Below are 15,779 nucleotides of genomic sequence, written 5' to 3' on the forward strand. Positions count from 1 at the left end.
TGTGTGTGTGTGTGTGTGTGTAACTGTATGTGTGTGGGTAGTGTGTATGAGTATGTGTGTGTGTAACTGTATGTGTGTGTGTGTGTGTGTGTAACTGTATGTGTGTGTGTAACTGTATGTGTGTGGGTAGTGTGTATGAGTATGTGTGTGTGTAACTGTATGTGTGTGTTATTTATGAACAAAGTCTGTGTGTTTGTGTGTATGTGTGTATGTGTGTGGGTATGTGTGTGTGTGTGTTATTTATGAACAAAATCTGTGAGTGTGTGTGTGTGTGTGTAACTGTATGTGTGTGTGTAACTGTATGTGTGTGGGTAGTGTGTATGAGTATGTGTGTGTGTAACTGTATGTGTGTGTTATTTATGAACAAAGTCTGTGTGTTTGTGTGTGTGTGTATGTGTGTGGGTATGTGTGTGTGTGTTATTTATGAACAAAGTCTGTGTGTGTGTGTGTGTGTGTGTGTAACTGTATGTGTGTGGGTAGTGTGTATGAGTATGTGTGTGTGTAACTGTATGTGTGTGTGTGTGTAACTGTATGTGTGTGGGTAGTGTGTATGAGTGTGTGTGGGTATGTTTGTGTGTGTTATTTATGAACAAAGTCTGTGTGTGTGTGTGTGTAACTATGTGTGTGGGTAGTGTGTATGAGTATGTGTGTAACTGTATGTGTGTGTGTGTGTATGTGTTATTTATGAACAAAGTCTGTGTGTGTGTGTTACTGTATGTGTGTGGGTATGTGTGTGTGTGTGTTATTTATGAACAAAGTCTGTGTGTGTGTGTGTAACTGTATGTGTGTGGGTAGTGTGTATGAGTATGTGTGTAACTGTATGTGTGTGTGTGTGTGTATGTGTTTTTTATGAACAAAGTCTGTGTGTGTGTGTGTGTGTGTGTGTGTGTGTGTTACTGTATGTGTGTGGGTATGTGTGTGTGTGTTATTTATGAACAAAGTCTGTGTGTGTGTGTAACTGTATGTGTGTGGGTAGTGTGTATGAGTATGTGTGTGGGTATGTGTGTGTGTGTTATTTATGAACAAAGTCTGTGTGTGTGTGTGTGTGTGTGTGTGTAACTGTATGTGTGTGGGTAGTGTGTATGAGTCTGTGTGTGTGTGTGTGTGTGTGTGTGTGTAACTGTATGTGTGTGGGTAGTGTGTATGAGTATGTGTGTGGGTATATGTGTGTGTGTTATTTATGAACAAAGTCTGTGTGTGTGTGTGTGTGTGTAACTGTATGTGTGTGGGTAGTGTGTATGAGTCTGTGTGTGTGTGTGTGTGTGTGTGTAACTGTATGTGTGTGGGTAGTGTGTATGAGTATGTGTGTGGGTATGTGTGTGTGTGTTATTTATGAACAAAGTATGTGTGTTTGTGTGTGTGTGTATGAGTATGTGTGTGGGTATGTGTGTGTGTGTTATTTATGAACAAAGTCTGTGTGTGTGTGTGTGTAACTGTATGTGTATGGGTAGTGTGTATGAGTATGTGTGTGTGTGTGTAACTGTATGTGTGTGGGTAGTGTGTATGAGTATGTGTGTGTGTGTGTAACTGTATGTGTGTGGGTAGTGTGTATGAGTATGTGTGTGGGTATGTGTGTGTGTGTTATTTATGAACAAAGTCTGTGTGTGTGTGTGTGTGTAACTGTATGTGTGTGGGTAGTGTGTATGAGTATGTGTGTGGGTATGTGTGTGTGTGTTATTTATGAACAAAGTCTGTGTGTGTGTGTGTGTGTGTGTTACTGTATGTGTGTGGGTGTTATTTATGAACAAAGTCTCTGTGTGTGTGTGTAACTGTATGTGTGTGGGTAGTGTGTATGTGTTATTTATGAACAAAGTCTGTGTGTGTGTGTGTGTGTGTGTGTGTATTACTGTATGTGTGTGGGTAGTGTGTATGTGTTATTTATGAACAAAGTCTGTGTGTGTGTGTGTGTGTGTGTGTGTGTGTATTACTGTATGTGTGTGTGTGTGTGTGTGTTATTTATGAACAAAGTCTGTGTGTGTGTGTGTGTGTGTGTTACTGTATGTGTGTGGGTCTGTGTGTTATTTATGAACAGTCACAGTATGTGTGTGTTAGTGTGTGTGTGTGTGTGTGTATTGGTGTGTATTAGTGTGTGTTAGTGTGTGTGTATTGGTGTGTGTTAGTGTGTGTGTATTAGTGTGTGTTAGTGTATGTGTATTGGTGTGTATTAGTGTGTTAGTGTGTGTGTGTATTGGTGTGTATTAGTGTGTGTGTATTGGTGTGTATTAGTGTGTTAGTGTGTGTGTGTATTGGTGTGTATTAGTGTGTGTGTATTGGTGTGTTAGTGTGTGGGTATGTGTGTGTGTGTTATTTATGAACAAAGTCTGTGTGTGTGTGTGTGTGTAACTGTATGTGTGTGGGTAGTGTGTATGAGTATGTGTGTGGGTATGTGTGTGTGTGTTATTTATGAACAAAGTCTGTGTGTGTGTGTGTGTGTGTTACTGTATGTGTGTGGGTGTTATTTATGAACAAAGTCTCTGTGTGTGTGTGTAACTGTATGTGTGTGGGTAGTGTGTATGTGTTATTTATGAACAAAGTCTGTGTGTGTGTGTGTGTGTGTGTGTGTATTACTGTATGTGTGTGGGTAGTGTGTATGTGTTATTTATGAACAAAGTCTGTGTGTGTGTGTGTGTGTGTGTGTGTGTGTGTGTGTGAGTATTACTGTATGTGTGTGTGTGTGTGTGTTATTTATGAACAAAGTCTGTGTGTGTGTGTGTGTGTTACTGTATGTGTGTGGGTCTGTGTGTTATTTATGAACAGTCACAGTATGTGTGTGTGTGTGTGTGTGTGTAATGTGTGTGGCTCTGTGTGTGTTATTTATGAATGTGTATGTGTTCTATATAACGTGACTTTGAACCAAGTGAGTGTTACTTTGTGGGTGAATGTGTGTGTGTGTGTGTGTGTGATGTGTAAGTGTGTATTTTTGTGTTATGTACACTCACACTTAGTGTTTATGTATCCAGTATAACAGTGTATTGGTGTGTATTAGTGTGTGTTAGTGTGTGTGTATCAGTGTGTGTTAGTGTGTGTGTTAGTGTGTGTGTATTGGTGTGTATTAGTGTGTGTGTATTGGTGTGTGTTAGTGTGTGTGTGTATTAGTGTGTGTTAGTGTGTGTATTGGTGTGTGTGTATTGGTGTGTGTTAGTGTGTGTGTATTGGTGTGTGTTAGTGTGTGTGTATTGGTGTGTGTTAGTGTGTGTGTATTGGTGTGTGTTAGTGTGTGTGTATTGGTGTGTGTTAGTGTGTGTGTATTAGTGTGTGTTAGTGTGTGTGTATTGGTGTGTGTTAGTGTGTGTGTATTAGTGTGTGTATTGGTGTGTGTTAGTGTGTGTGTATTAGTGTGTGTTAGTGTGTGTGTATTGGTGTGTGTTAGTGTATGTGTATTGGTGTGTGTTAGTGTGTTTATTAGTGTGTGTGTATTGGTGTGTGTTAGTGTGTGTGTATTGGTGTGTGTTAGTGTTTGTGTGTGTGTATTGGTGTGTGTTAGTGTGTGTGTGTTAGTGTATTGGTGTGTGTTAGTGTGTGTGTGTATTGGTGTGTGTTAGTGTGTGTGCATTAGTGTGTGTGTATTGGTGTGTGTTAGTGTGTGTGTGTGTGTGTGTGTGTGTGTGTATTGGTGTGTGTTAGTGTGTGTGTGTTAGTGTGTGTATTAGTGTGTGTGTATTAATGTGTGTGTGTATTGGTGTGTGTTAGTGTGTGTGTATTGGTGTGTGTTAGTGTATTGGTGTGTGTTAGTGTGTGCATTAGTGTGTGTGTATTGGTGTGTGTTAATGTGTGTGTATTTGTGTGTGTTAGTGTGTGTGTGTATTGGTGTGTGTTAGTGTGTGTGTTTTGGTGTGTGTTAGTGTGTGTGTGTGTGTATTGGTGTGTGTTAGTGTGTGTATGTATTGGTGTGTGTGTATTGGTGTGTGTGTGTGTATTGGTGTGTGTTAGTGTGTGTGTATTAGTGTGTGTTAGTGTGTGTGTATTGGTGTGTGTGTATTGGTGTGTGTGTATTGGTGTGTGTTAGTGTGTGTATGTATTGGTGTGTGTTTATTGGTGTGTGTGTGTGTGTATTGGTGTGTTAGTGTGTGTGTATTAGTGTGTGTTAGTGTGTGTGTATTGGTGTGTGTTAGTGTGTGTGTGCATTGGTGTGTGTTAGTGTGTGTGTATTGGTGTGTGTTAGTGTGTGTGTATTGTGTGTGTTAGTGTGTGTGTGCACTGGTGTGTGTTAGTGTGTGTGTATTGGTGTGTGTTAGTGTGTGTGTATTGGTGTGTGCGTTTTGGTGTGTGTTAGTGTGTGTATTAGTGTGTGTGTATTGGTGTGTGTTAGTGTGTGTGTATTTGTGTGTGTTAGTGTGTGTGTGTGTATTGGTGTGTGTTAGTGTGTGTGTATTGGTGTGTGTTAGTGTGTGTGTATTGATGTGTGTTAGTGTGTGTGTATTGGTGTGTGTTAGTGTGTGTATTAGTGTGTGTGTATTGGTGTGTGTTAGTGTGTTTGTATTGGTGTGTGTTAGTGTGTGTATTAGTGTGTGTGTATTGGTGTGTGTTAGTGTGTGTGTGTTAGTGTGTGTGTATTGGTGTGTGTGTATTGGTGTGTGTTAGTGTGTGTGTGTGTGTATTGGTGTGTGTTAGTGTGTGTGTGTATTAGTGTGTGTTAGTGTATGTGTATGTGTATTAATGTGGGTTAGTGTGTGTGTATTAGTGTGTGTTAGTGTGTGTGTGTTAGTGTGTGTGTTGGTGTGTGTTAGTGTGTGTGTGTTAGTGTGTGTGTTTTGGTGTGTGTGTATTGGTGTGTGTTAGTGTGTGTTAGTGTGTGTGTGTGTATTTGTGTGGGTTAGTGTGTGTGTGTATTGGTGTGTGTTAGTGTGTGTGTGTATTGGTGTGTGTTAGTGTGTGTGTGTATTTGTGTGGGTTAGTGTGTGTGTGTATTGGTGTGTGTTAGTGTGTGTGTATTGGTGTGTGTTAGTGTGTGTATTGGTGTGTGTTAGTGTATGTGTATTGGTGTGTGTTAGTGTGTGTGTATTGGTGATTGGTGTGTGTTAGTGTGTGTGTAGTGGTGTGTGTGTTGGTGTGTGTTAGTGTGTGTGTATTGGTGTGTGTTAGTGTGTGTGTGTATATTGGTGTGTGTTAGTGTATGTGTATTGGTGTGTGTTAGTGTGTGTGCATTGGTGATTGGTGTGTGTTAGTGTGTGTGTAGTGGTGTGTGTGTTGGTGTGTGTTAGTGTGTGTGTATTGGTGTGTGTTAGTGTATGTGTATTGGTGATTGGTGTGTGTTAGTGTGTGTGTAGTGGTGTGTGTGTTGGTGTGTGTTAGTGTGTGTGTATTGGTGTGTGTTAGTGTGTGTGTGTATATTGGTGTGTGTTAGTGTATGTGTATTGGTGTGTGTTAGTGTGTGTGTGTGTATTGGTGTGTGTTAGTGTGTGTGTGTTAGTGTGTGTGTATTGGTGTGTGTGTATTGGTGATTGGTGTGTGTTAGTGTGTGTGTAGTGGTGATTGGTGTGTGTTAGTGTGTGTGTAGTGGTGTGTGTGTTGGTGTGTGTTAGTGTGTGTGTATTGGTGTGTGTTAGTGTGTGTGTGTATATTGGTGTGTGTTAGTGTATGTGTATTGGTGTGTGTTAGTGTGTGTGTGTGTATTGGTGTGTGTTAGTGTGTGTGTGTTAGTGTGTGTGTATTGGTGTGTGTGTATTGGTGTGTGTTAGTGTGTGTGTGTGTGTATGTGTATTGGTGATTGGTGTGTGTTAGTGTGTGTGTAGTGGTGTGTGTGTTGGTGTGTGTTGGTGTGTGTGTATTGGTGTGTGTTAGTGTATGTGTATTGGTGTGTGTTAGTGTGTGTGCATTGGTGATTGGTGTGTGTTAGTGTGTGTGTAGTGGTGTGTGTGTTGGTGTGTGTTAGTGTGTGTGTATTGGTGTGTGTTAGTGTGTGTGTGTGTATTGGTGTGTGTTAGTGTGTGTGTGTTAGTGTGTGTGTATTGGTGTGTGTGTATTGGTGTGTGTTAGTGTGTGTGTGTGTGTATTGGTGTGTGTTAGTGTGTGTGTGTATTAGTGTGTGTTAGTGTATGTGTATTAATGTGGGTTAGTGTGTGTGTATTAGTGTGTGTTAGTGTGTGTGTGTTAGTGTGTGTGTTGGTGTGTGTTAGTGTGTGTGTGTTAGTGTGTGTGTTTTGGTGTGTGTGTATTGGTGTGTGTTAGTGTGTGTGTATTAGTGTGTGTTAGTGTGTGTGTGTGTATTTGTGTGGGTTAGTGTGTGTGTGTATTGGTGTGTGTTAGTGTGTGTGTGTATTGGTGTGTGTTAGTGTGTGTGTGTATTTGTGTGGGTTAGTGTGTGTGTGTATTGGTGTGTGTTAGTGTGTGTGTGTTTTGGTGTGTGTGTATTGGTGTGTGTTAGTGTGTGTGTGTTAGTGTGTGTGTATTAGTGTGTGTTAGTGTGTGTGTGTATTAGTGTGTGTTAGTGTGTGTGTATTTGTGTGTGTTAGTGTGTGTGTATTGGTGTGTGTTAGTGTATGTGTATTGGTGTGTGTTAGTGTGTGTGTGTGTATTGGTGTGTGTTAGTGTGTGTGCATTGGTGATTGGTGTGTGTTAGTGTGTGTGTATTTGTTTGTGTTAGTGTGTGTGTGTGTGTATTGGTGATTGGTGTGTGTTAGTGTGTGTGTAGTGGTGTGTGTTAGTGTGTGTGTGTGTATTGGTGTGTGTTAGTGTGTGTGTGTGTGTATTGGTGTGTGTTAGTGTGTGTGTGTATTGGTGTGTGTTAGTGTGTGTGTAGTGGTGTGTGTTAGCGTGTGTGTGTGTGTGTTGGTGATTGGTGTGTGTTAGTGTGTGTGTAGTGGTGTGTGTGTATTGGTGTGTGTTAGTGTGTGTGTATTGGTGTGTGTTAGTGTGTGTATTGGTGTTTGTTAGTGTATGTGTATTGGTGTGTGTTAGTGTGTGTATTGGTGTGTGTTAGTGTGTGTGTATTGGTGTGTGTTAGTGTGTGTATTGGTGTGTGTTAGTGTATGTGTATTGGTGTGTGTTAGTGTGTGTGTATTGGTGATTGGTGTGTGTTAGTGTGTGTGTAGTGGTGTGTGTGTTGGTGTGTGTTAGTGTGTGTGTATTGGTGTGTGTTAGTGTGTGTGTGTATATTGGTGTGTGTTAGTGTATGTGTATTGGTGTGTGTTAGTGTGTGTGCATTGGTGATTGGTGTGTGTTAGTGTGTGTGTAGTGGTGTGTGTGTTGGTGTGTGTTAGTGTGTGTGTATTGGTGTGTGTTAGTGTATGTGTATTGGTGATTGGTGTGTGTTAGTGTGTGTGTAGTGGTGTGTGTGTTGGTGTGTGTTGGTGTGTGTGTATTGGTGTGTGTTAGTGTATGTGTATTGGTGTGTGTTAGTGTGTGTGCATTGGTGATTGGTGTGTGTTAGTGTGTGTGTAGTGGTGATTGGTGTGTTGGTGTGTGTTAGTGTGTGTGTATTGGTGTGTGTTAGTGTGTGTGTGTGTGTATATTGGTGTGTGTTAGTGTGTGTGTATTGGTGTGTGTTAGTGTGTGTAATGGTGTTTGTTAGTGTGTGTGTATTGGTGTGTGTTAGTGTGTATGTGTATTGGTGTGTGTGTATTGGTGTGTGTTAGTGTGTGTGTATTGGTGTGTGTTAGTGTGTGTGTATTGGTGTGTGTTAGTGTGTGTGTAGTGGTGATTGGTGTGTGTTAGTGTGTGTGTATTGGTGTGTGTTAGTGTGTGTGTAGTGGTGATTGGTGTGTGTTAGTGTGTGTGTAGTGGTGATTGGTGTGTGTTAGTGTGTGTGTAGTGGTGATTGGTGTGTGTTAGTGTGTGTGTAGTGGTGATTGGTGTGTGTTAGTGTGTGTGTGTGTGTGTGTGTGTATTGGTGTGTGTTAGTGTGTGTGTATTGGTGTGTGTTAGTGTGTGTGTATTTGTTTGTGTTAGTGTGTGTGTATTGGTGTGTGTTAGTGTGTGTGTAGTGGTGATTGGTGTGTGTTAGTGTGTGTGTAGTGGTGATTGGTGTGTGTTAGTGTGTGTGTGTGTGTGTGTGTGTGTATTGGTGTGTGTTAGTGTGTGTGTGTGTATTGGTGTGTGTTAGTGTGTGTGTGTTGGTGTGTGTTAGTGTGTGTGTATTGGTGTGTGTTAGTGTGTGTGTATTGGTGTGTGTTAGTGTGTGTATTGGTGTGTGTTAGTGTGTGTGTGTGTATTGGTGTGTATTAGTGTGTGTGTGTATTGGTGTGTGTTAGTGTATGTGTATTGGTGTGTGTTAGTGTGTGTGTGTGTATTGGTGTGTGTTAGTGTGTGTGTATTGGTGTGTGTTAGTGTATGTGTATTGGTGTGTGTTAGTGTGTGTGCATTGGTGATTGGTGTGTGTTAGTGTGTGTGTATTTGTTTGTGTTAGTGTGTGTGTGTGTGTGTGTGTATTGGTGATTGGTGTGTGTTAGTGTGTGTGTAGTGGTGTGTGTTAGTGTGTGTGTGTGTGTATTGGTGTGTGTTAGTGTGTGTGTGTGTATTGGTGTGTGTTAGTGTGTGTGTGTGTATTGGTGTGTGTTAGTGTGTGTGTATTGGTGTGTGTTAGTGTGTGTATTGGTGTGTGTTAGTGTGTGTGTATTGGTGTGTGTTAGTGTATGTGTATTGGTGTGTGTTAGTGTGTGTGTAGTGGTGATTGGTGTGTGTTAGTGTGTGTGTATTGGTGTGTGTTAGTGTGTGTGTAGTGGTGATTGGTGTGTGTTAGTGTGTGTGTAGTGGTGATTGGTGTGTGTTAGTGTGTGTGTAGTGGTGATTGGTGTGTGTTAGTGTGTGTGTAGTGGTGATTGGTGTGTGTTAGTGTGTGTGTGTGTGTGTGTGTGTATTGGTGTGTGTTAGTGTGTGTGTATTGGTGTGTGTTAGTGTGTGTGTATTTGTTTGTGTTAGTGTGTGTGTATTGGTGTGTGTTAGTGTGTGTGTAGTGGTGATTGGTGTGTGTTAGTGTGTGTGTAGTGGTGATTGGTGTGTGTTAGTGTGTGTGTGTGTGTGTGTGTGTGTATTGGTGTGTGTTAGTGTGTGTGTGTGTATTGGTGTGTGTTAGTGTGTGTGTGTTGGTGTGTGTTAGTGTGTGTGTATTGGTGTGTGTTAGTGTGTGTGTATTGGTGTGTGTTAGTGTGTGTATTGGTGTGTGTTAGTGTGTGTGTGTGTATTGGTGTGTATTAGTGTGTGTGTGTATTGGTGTGTGTTAGTGTATGTGTATTGGTGTGTGTTAGTGTGTGTGTGTGTATTGGTGTGTGTTAGTGTGTGTGTATTGGTGTGTGTTAGTGTATGTGTATTGGTGTGTGTTAGTGTGTGTGCATTGGTGATTGGTGTGTGTTAGTGTGTGTGTATTTGTTTGTGTTAGTGTGTGTGTGTGTGTGTGTGTATTGGTGATTGGTGTGTGTTAGTGTGTGTGTAGTGGTGTGTGTTAGTGTGTGTGTGTGTGTATTGGTGTGTGTTAGTGTGTGTGTGTGTATTGGTGTGTGTTAGTGTGTGTGTGTGTATTGGTGTGTGTTAGTGTGTGTGTATTGGTGTGTGTTAGTGTGTGTATTGGTGTGTGTTAGTGTGTGTGTATTGGTGTGTGTTAGTGTATGTGTATTGGTGTGTGTTAGTGTGTGTGCATTGGTGATTGGTGTGTGTTAGTGTGTGTGTATTTGTTTGTGTTAGTGTGTGTGCATTGGTGATTGGTGTGTGTTAGTGTGTGTGTAGTGGTGTGTGTGTTGGTGTGTGTTAGTGTGTGTGTGTGTGTATTGGTGTGTGTTAGTGTGTGTGTGTGTATTGGTGTGTGTTAGTGTGTGTGTATTGGTGTGTGTTAGTGTGTGTAATGGTGTTTGTTAGTGTGTGTGCATTGGTGTGTGTTAGTGTGTGTGTATTAGTGTGTGTTAGTGTGTGTATTGGTATGTGTTAGTGTGTGTGTATTAGTGTGTAATAGTGTGTGTGTATTGGTGTGTGTTAGTGTGTGTGTATTGATGTGTGTTAGTGTGTGTGTATTGGTGTGTGTTAGTGTGTGTGTATTGGTGTGTGTTAGTGTGTGTGTATTTGTTTGTGTTAGTGTGTGTGTATTGGTGTGTGTTAGTGTGTGTGTGTAGTGGTGATTGGTGTGTGTTAGTGTGTGTGTAGTGGTGATTGGTGTGTGTTAGTGTGTGTGTAGTGGTGATTGGTGTGTGTTAGTGTGTGTGTGTATTGGTGTGTGTTAGTGTGTGTGTGTATTGGTGTGTGTTAGTGTGTGTGTGTATTGGTGTGTGTTAGTGTGTGTATTGGTGTGTGTTAATGTGTATGTGCACATATGTGTGTAATTGTGTTTTTGTGTATTTGTGTTACTGTGTGTGTGTTATTGTGCAGGTGTGTGTGTGTGTGTGTGTGTGTGTGTGTTTGTGTTTGTGTGTCGGCCTGTAAGTTTGTTATGAGCAAAATAAATTACTGAGTGCATACATGTGCTCACGTACACACTGTACTGTTTGTGTGAGTGTGTGTGTGGGTGCGCCAGTGTGTGTGTGTGTGTGTGTGTGTGTGTGAGAGAGAGAGAGAGAGAGAGAGAGAGAGAGAGAGAGAGAGTGTGTGTGAGAGAGAGAGAGAGCAAAAGAGTGGGGGAAGGGTGTGTTTGGATGTGGATGTGTGCGTCAGAGGGTTGTGTGTGTGTGTGTGTGTGTGTGTGAGTGTGTGTGTGTGAGTGTGTGTGTGTGTGTGTGTGTGAGTGTGTGTGTGTGAGTGTGTGTGTGTGTGTGTGTGGGTGGGTGTGTGTGTGAGTGGGTGGGTGTGTGTGTGTGTGAGTGAGTGTGTATAAAGACCTGATTGTGTGTGTGTGTGTGTGTGTGTGTGTGTGTGTGTGTGTGTGTGTGTTCAGGCTTAATCAGATAGACACAGCACATTTTTATACGCTGATTTTTTCGCTCCGTTCACCTTCAGCATTTAACTAGACACTGAAACTCAGGTTAGAACCCGGAACTCTGAAGCTGTGGCCCCAACCCTAACTGACTACCAAATCCTACAGTCTAGCCCCATTAGCATCAATGTAATTATATACTGTATATAGAGAGAGAGTCCATAATCCAGCATCACCAACATCGTTTTCACCAACACCATCACCAACATTGTTTCACCAACACCAACATCACCAGTATTGTCTTAACCAACACAAACATCATCTTCACCAACACCAGCACCACCATCGTCTTTACCAACACCAGCACAAACACCAGCACCAACATCGTCTTTACCATCACCAGCACAAACACCAGCACCAACATCGTCTTTACCAACACCAGCACAAACACCAGCACCAACATCGTCTTCACTAACACCATCACCACCATCGTCTTTACCAACACCAGCACAAACACCAGCACCAACATCATCTTCACTAACACCATCACCAACATCATCTTTACCAACACCAGCACAATCACCAGCACCAACATCGTCTTCACCAACACCAGCACCACCATCGTCTTTACCAACACCAGCACAAACACCAGCACCAACATCGTCTTTACCAACACCAGCACAAACACCAGCACCAACATCATCTTCACCAACACCAGCACCACCATCGTCTTTACCAACACCAGCACAAACACCAGCACCAACATCGTCTTTACCAACACCAGCACAAACACCAGCACCAACATCGTCTTCACTAACACCATCACCACCATCGTCTTTACCAACACCAGCACAAACACCAGCACCAACATCGTCTTTACCAACACCAGCACAAACACCAGCACCAACATCGTCTTCACTAACACCATCACATCATCTTTACCAACACCAGCACAAACACCAGCACCAACATCGTCTTTACCAACACCAGCACAAACACCATCACCAACATCATCTTTACCAACACCAGCACAATCACCAGCACCAACATCGTCTTCACTAACACCATCACCAACATCATCTTTACCAACACCAGCACAATCACCAGCACCAACATCGTCTTCACTAACACCATCACCACCATCATCTTTACCAACACCAGCACAATCACCAGCACCAACATCGTCTTCACTAACACCATCACCACCATCGTCTTTACCAACACCAGCACAATCACCAGCACCAACATCGTCTTCACTAACACCATCACCAACATCATCTTTACCAACACCAGCACAATCACCAGCACCAACATCGTCTTCACTAACACCATCACCACCATCGTCTTTACCAACACCAGCACAAACACCAGCACCAACATTGTCTTCACCATCACCATCACCAACATTGTTTCACCAACACCAACATCACCAGTATTGTCTTAACCAACACCAGCACCAACATCATCTTAAACAACACCAGCACCACCATCATCTTCACCAACACCATCACCAACATCATCTTAACCAACACCAGCACAATCACCAGCACCAACATCATCTTTACCAACACCAGCACAATCACCAGCACCATCATCATCTTTACCAACACCAGCACAAACACCAGCACCAACATCGTCTTCACCATCACCATCACCAACATGGTTTCACCAGCACCAACATCACCAGTATTGTCTTAACCAAAACCAGCACCAACATCATCTTAACCAACACCAACATCATCTTAACCAACACAAGCACAAACACCAGCACCAAAATTGTCTTCACCAACACCAGCACCATCAACACCAACTTCAACAACATCTTTGCCAACATCATCACCAACATCGTCTTTACCAGCACCAGCACCAGCATCATCTTCACCAACACCAACACCAGCACAAACACCATCACCAACACCAACATTGTCTTCACTAACACCATCACCAACACCAGCACCAACACCAACATCATCTTCACCATCACCAGTACAAACAGCAGCACCAACACTGTCTTCACCAACACCAACATCGTTTTCACCAACACCATCACCAGCACCAACACCAGCACCAACACCACCTTCACCAACACCATCACCAACATGGTCTTCACCAACACCAGCACCAACACCAACATCATCTTCACCATCACCAGCACCAACACTGTCTTCACCATCACCATCACCAACATCGTCTTCACCAGCAGTATCATCAGAACCATTATCACCAGCAGCATAATCTTTATAATTACCATCAACGGCAGCAGCATTATTACACCTTCATTAACACCATCCTTATCATCAGTGGTATTTTACAGGTGAAGGCCACGCCTGTAGCTATACTGAATGAACAGTCGATATTGGGACTATATGAAGGGAGAAGAACTCTGAGAGTTCTGGGCTGGAGTTCAGGATAGTTCTTTTTCTGTGCTGGGCAGCCAGAGCTCCAGTTGAGTTATTACTAGCTGTTTGCTTACTTTTTTGGGAGTTGTCTTATACTCATGATGACCAAAGCATTAGAAGCTGGGACGAGTGATCTGGTGGTCCACGTCCAAATGCTGCTAACAGACTTTAACAATAGATGATAAAATAGTTCAGGACTGTTGCCAGTCGGAGAGAGAGAACCTGTTGCTGGTGAGTTGGATCCAGTATTGATAGATGGTGCAGTTGTTTGTGTGTTTGCTGTGCAAACATGTCTTAACGTTTTTTTGAGCTTGCTAGCTTTTAAAGAGCTGCAGAGTTTGGAATATAAAGCAGAAAGACGAGGTTTAGAGTCTGAGGAACATCCACATCTGGAGAACATTGGAAATGGACCACTGTTCATAAAGATCTCATTAACACGTGAAGTAACGAGGTGACGTTTAGGGATTTAAAGTGTTCCTTTATTTATGGCTGTCAGGTTAAACGAAGGATGTCTGATTAGTTGGTTGGGGTCTTGCTGGATAGGTTTAAGATGGGGGTATAGCATATGGTTCCAGATTCAGGTAACTAGGTGACGCAGGTGAATGTTGGTAGCGTTGGTAATTAGCTTGGTTGATGCATATGTTCAGATTCTGAAGAACTGAGGTGAACGTTCTGGCTTTTGTTTTAGGAAAGTGGGACAGGTGACGTTTTGGAGGATCTTGTTTACAGTATCTGGTTGTTGTTTTAAATTAAATGTGTTGAAGTTTGTTCTTTCCAATAATCTGGCATTATTCAGTGGTTAAAATGGATGTTTAATAAATAAACAGCAGTTTTGGTTTGTTGTTTTCCTTGTTGAGGGATAATTATTAGGTGGGTGCTTGGCTGTTGGTGGAGACTTTGGAGGTGCAATGTGGGGCTTGGGGCTTGAAGGCCTGAGAAATATAAATGGTCTTTATTATATAAATAGATTGTGGTTTTGAAAAGCATAAAGATGGGTGCTTGGGTGCGTTTATTTGATCACAAACAGAAACCAGTGAGATAAAAGATGAAAACTGTATTTTGAAAAACCAGCAAACAAGTCTGACATCTTCCCTGGGCGGTACGGTGGCTAAGTGGGTAGCACTGTCGCCTCACAGCAAGAAGGTTCTGGGTTCGATCCCCAGGTGGGGCGGTCCGGGTCCTTTCTGTGTGGAGTTTGCATGTTCTCCCCGTGTCTGCGTGGGTTTACTCCGGGTGCTCCGGTTTCCTCCCACAGTCCAAAAACATGCAAGTGAGGTGAATTGGAGACACTAAATTGTCCACGAATGTGTTCGATATAATCTTGAGAACTGATGAATCTTGTGTATTAACTACCGTTCCTGTCATGAATGTAACCAAAAGTGTAAAAACATGACGTTACAATCTTAATAAACAAACAAACATCTTCCCTAGTTATGTGTATATCATTAATTATTCCAGATATTAATAAAATAATAATTGTTTAATATTATTTATACAACATTGTTTGGGAATTACAAACATAGCACATTGTACAAATTGCACATCATACATTTAATTGCACAATTGAATCCTATAACCTTGTAGTTATGCTATTATTTTTATATTTACATTACATTTACATTTATTTGTATTCTTTATTTATTTAAATATGAACGATCTTAGGTCTATTTTTGCACTACATAAATATTTGTGATGTTTGCAAAGTATTGCAAACATCCAAATTAATCAATTAATCAATAAATTAATCAATCGTTACTGTTTGTTAAAGATACAACATGGTTTGCTGTGTCTGAGTGTTTCCTCAGAGTAATTCATTTTCATTCCTTTCACATTTAAGAACATGCAGAAGGTGGATTGGCCTCTCCAGATTGCCCCTAGTTGTAAGTAAATAAATGAGCGAATGTCTGAGTTGCCCTGCAATGGATTCTATTCCGTCCCAGTGTGTTTTCCTGTGTTGTCCCCCAGTGCTTCCAGGGGACGGCGGGCCCACCGCAACTCTGACCAGGGTGAATGATAATTATATGTGGTTAAATTAAAACGGATAATCAAGTCTTGTCATACTTTACACGAAACCACACTAAAGCTCTTCACAAAAACAAAAAGCAAAGGCTTTAATTATGCATGGTGCTAATAGGCTCTAATCAACTACTTGGAAACAAAGACAGCGGCTGCGTCCCAAATTGCACGATGAAGCCTTCTCTACTTAATAGTGTGTGAAATGAACCTACTAACCCGGGTTACCATAGTTACCGTGCGCAGCGTACTAGTTTGATCGGTAGTGTGCGGTTTCAGACGCAGCCGGCTCTCTCTCTCACGCTGTACAGCGGGCGAGACCATTCAAAGATGAAAAGGGGGTGCAGTGTTGTGTTTACAACTAAATAGATTGTCTCACCTAAGCGAAACTAAAAAGATTATTATACATTGATATTACACATTATGTAGAACTTTTAAGTTTGTATTTTGTTTTTGTGCTATCCTTCTTTATATATACATTGAAATACAACCAGAGATTGCTCCCCCCCCCCCGTTTCTACGAGCGAATGGTCGGGCTTGAAAGAGCCGGTATGTATAGTGAAGGCGAGTGAGGGAGCGATCACTGCGTGAGAGGA

Source organism: Trichomycterus rosablanca, chromosome 5, assembly GCF_030014385.1.
Source record: "Trichomycterus rosablanca isolate fTriRos1 chromosome 5, fTriRos1.hap1, whole genome shotgun sequence".
Taxonomy (NCBI): domain Eukaryota; kingdom Metazoa; phylum Chordata; class Actinopteri; order Siluriformes; family Trichomycteridae; genus Trichomycterus; species Trichomycterus rosablanca.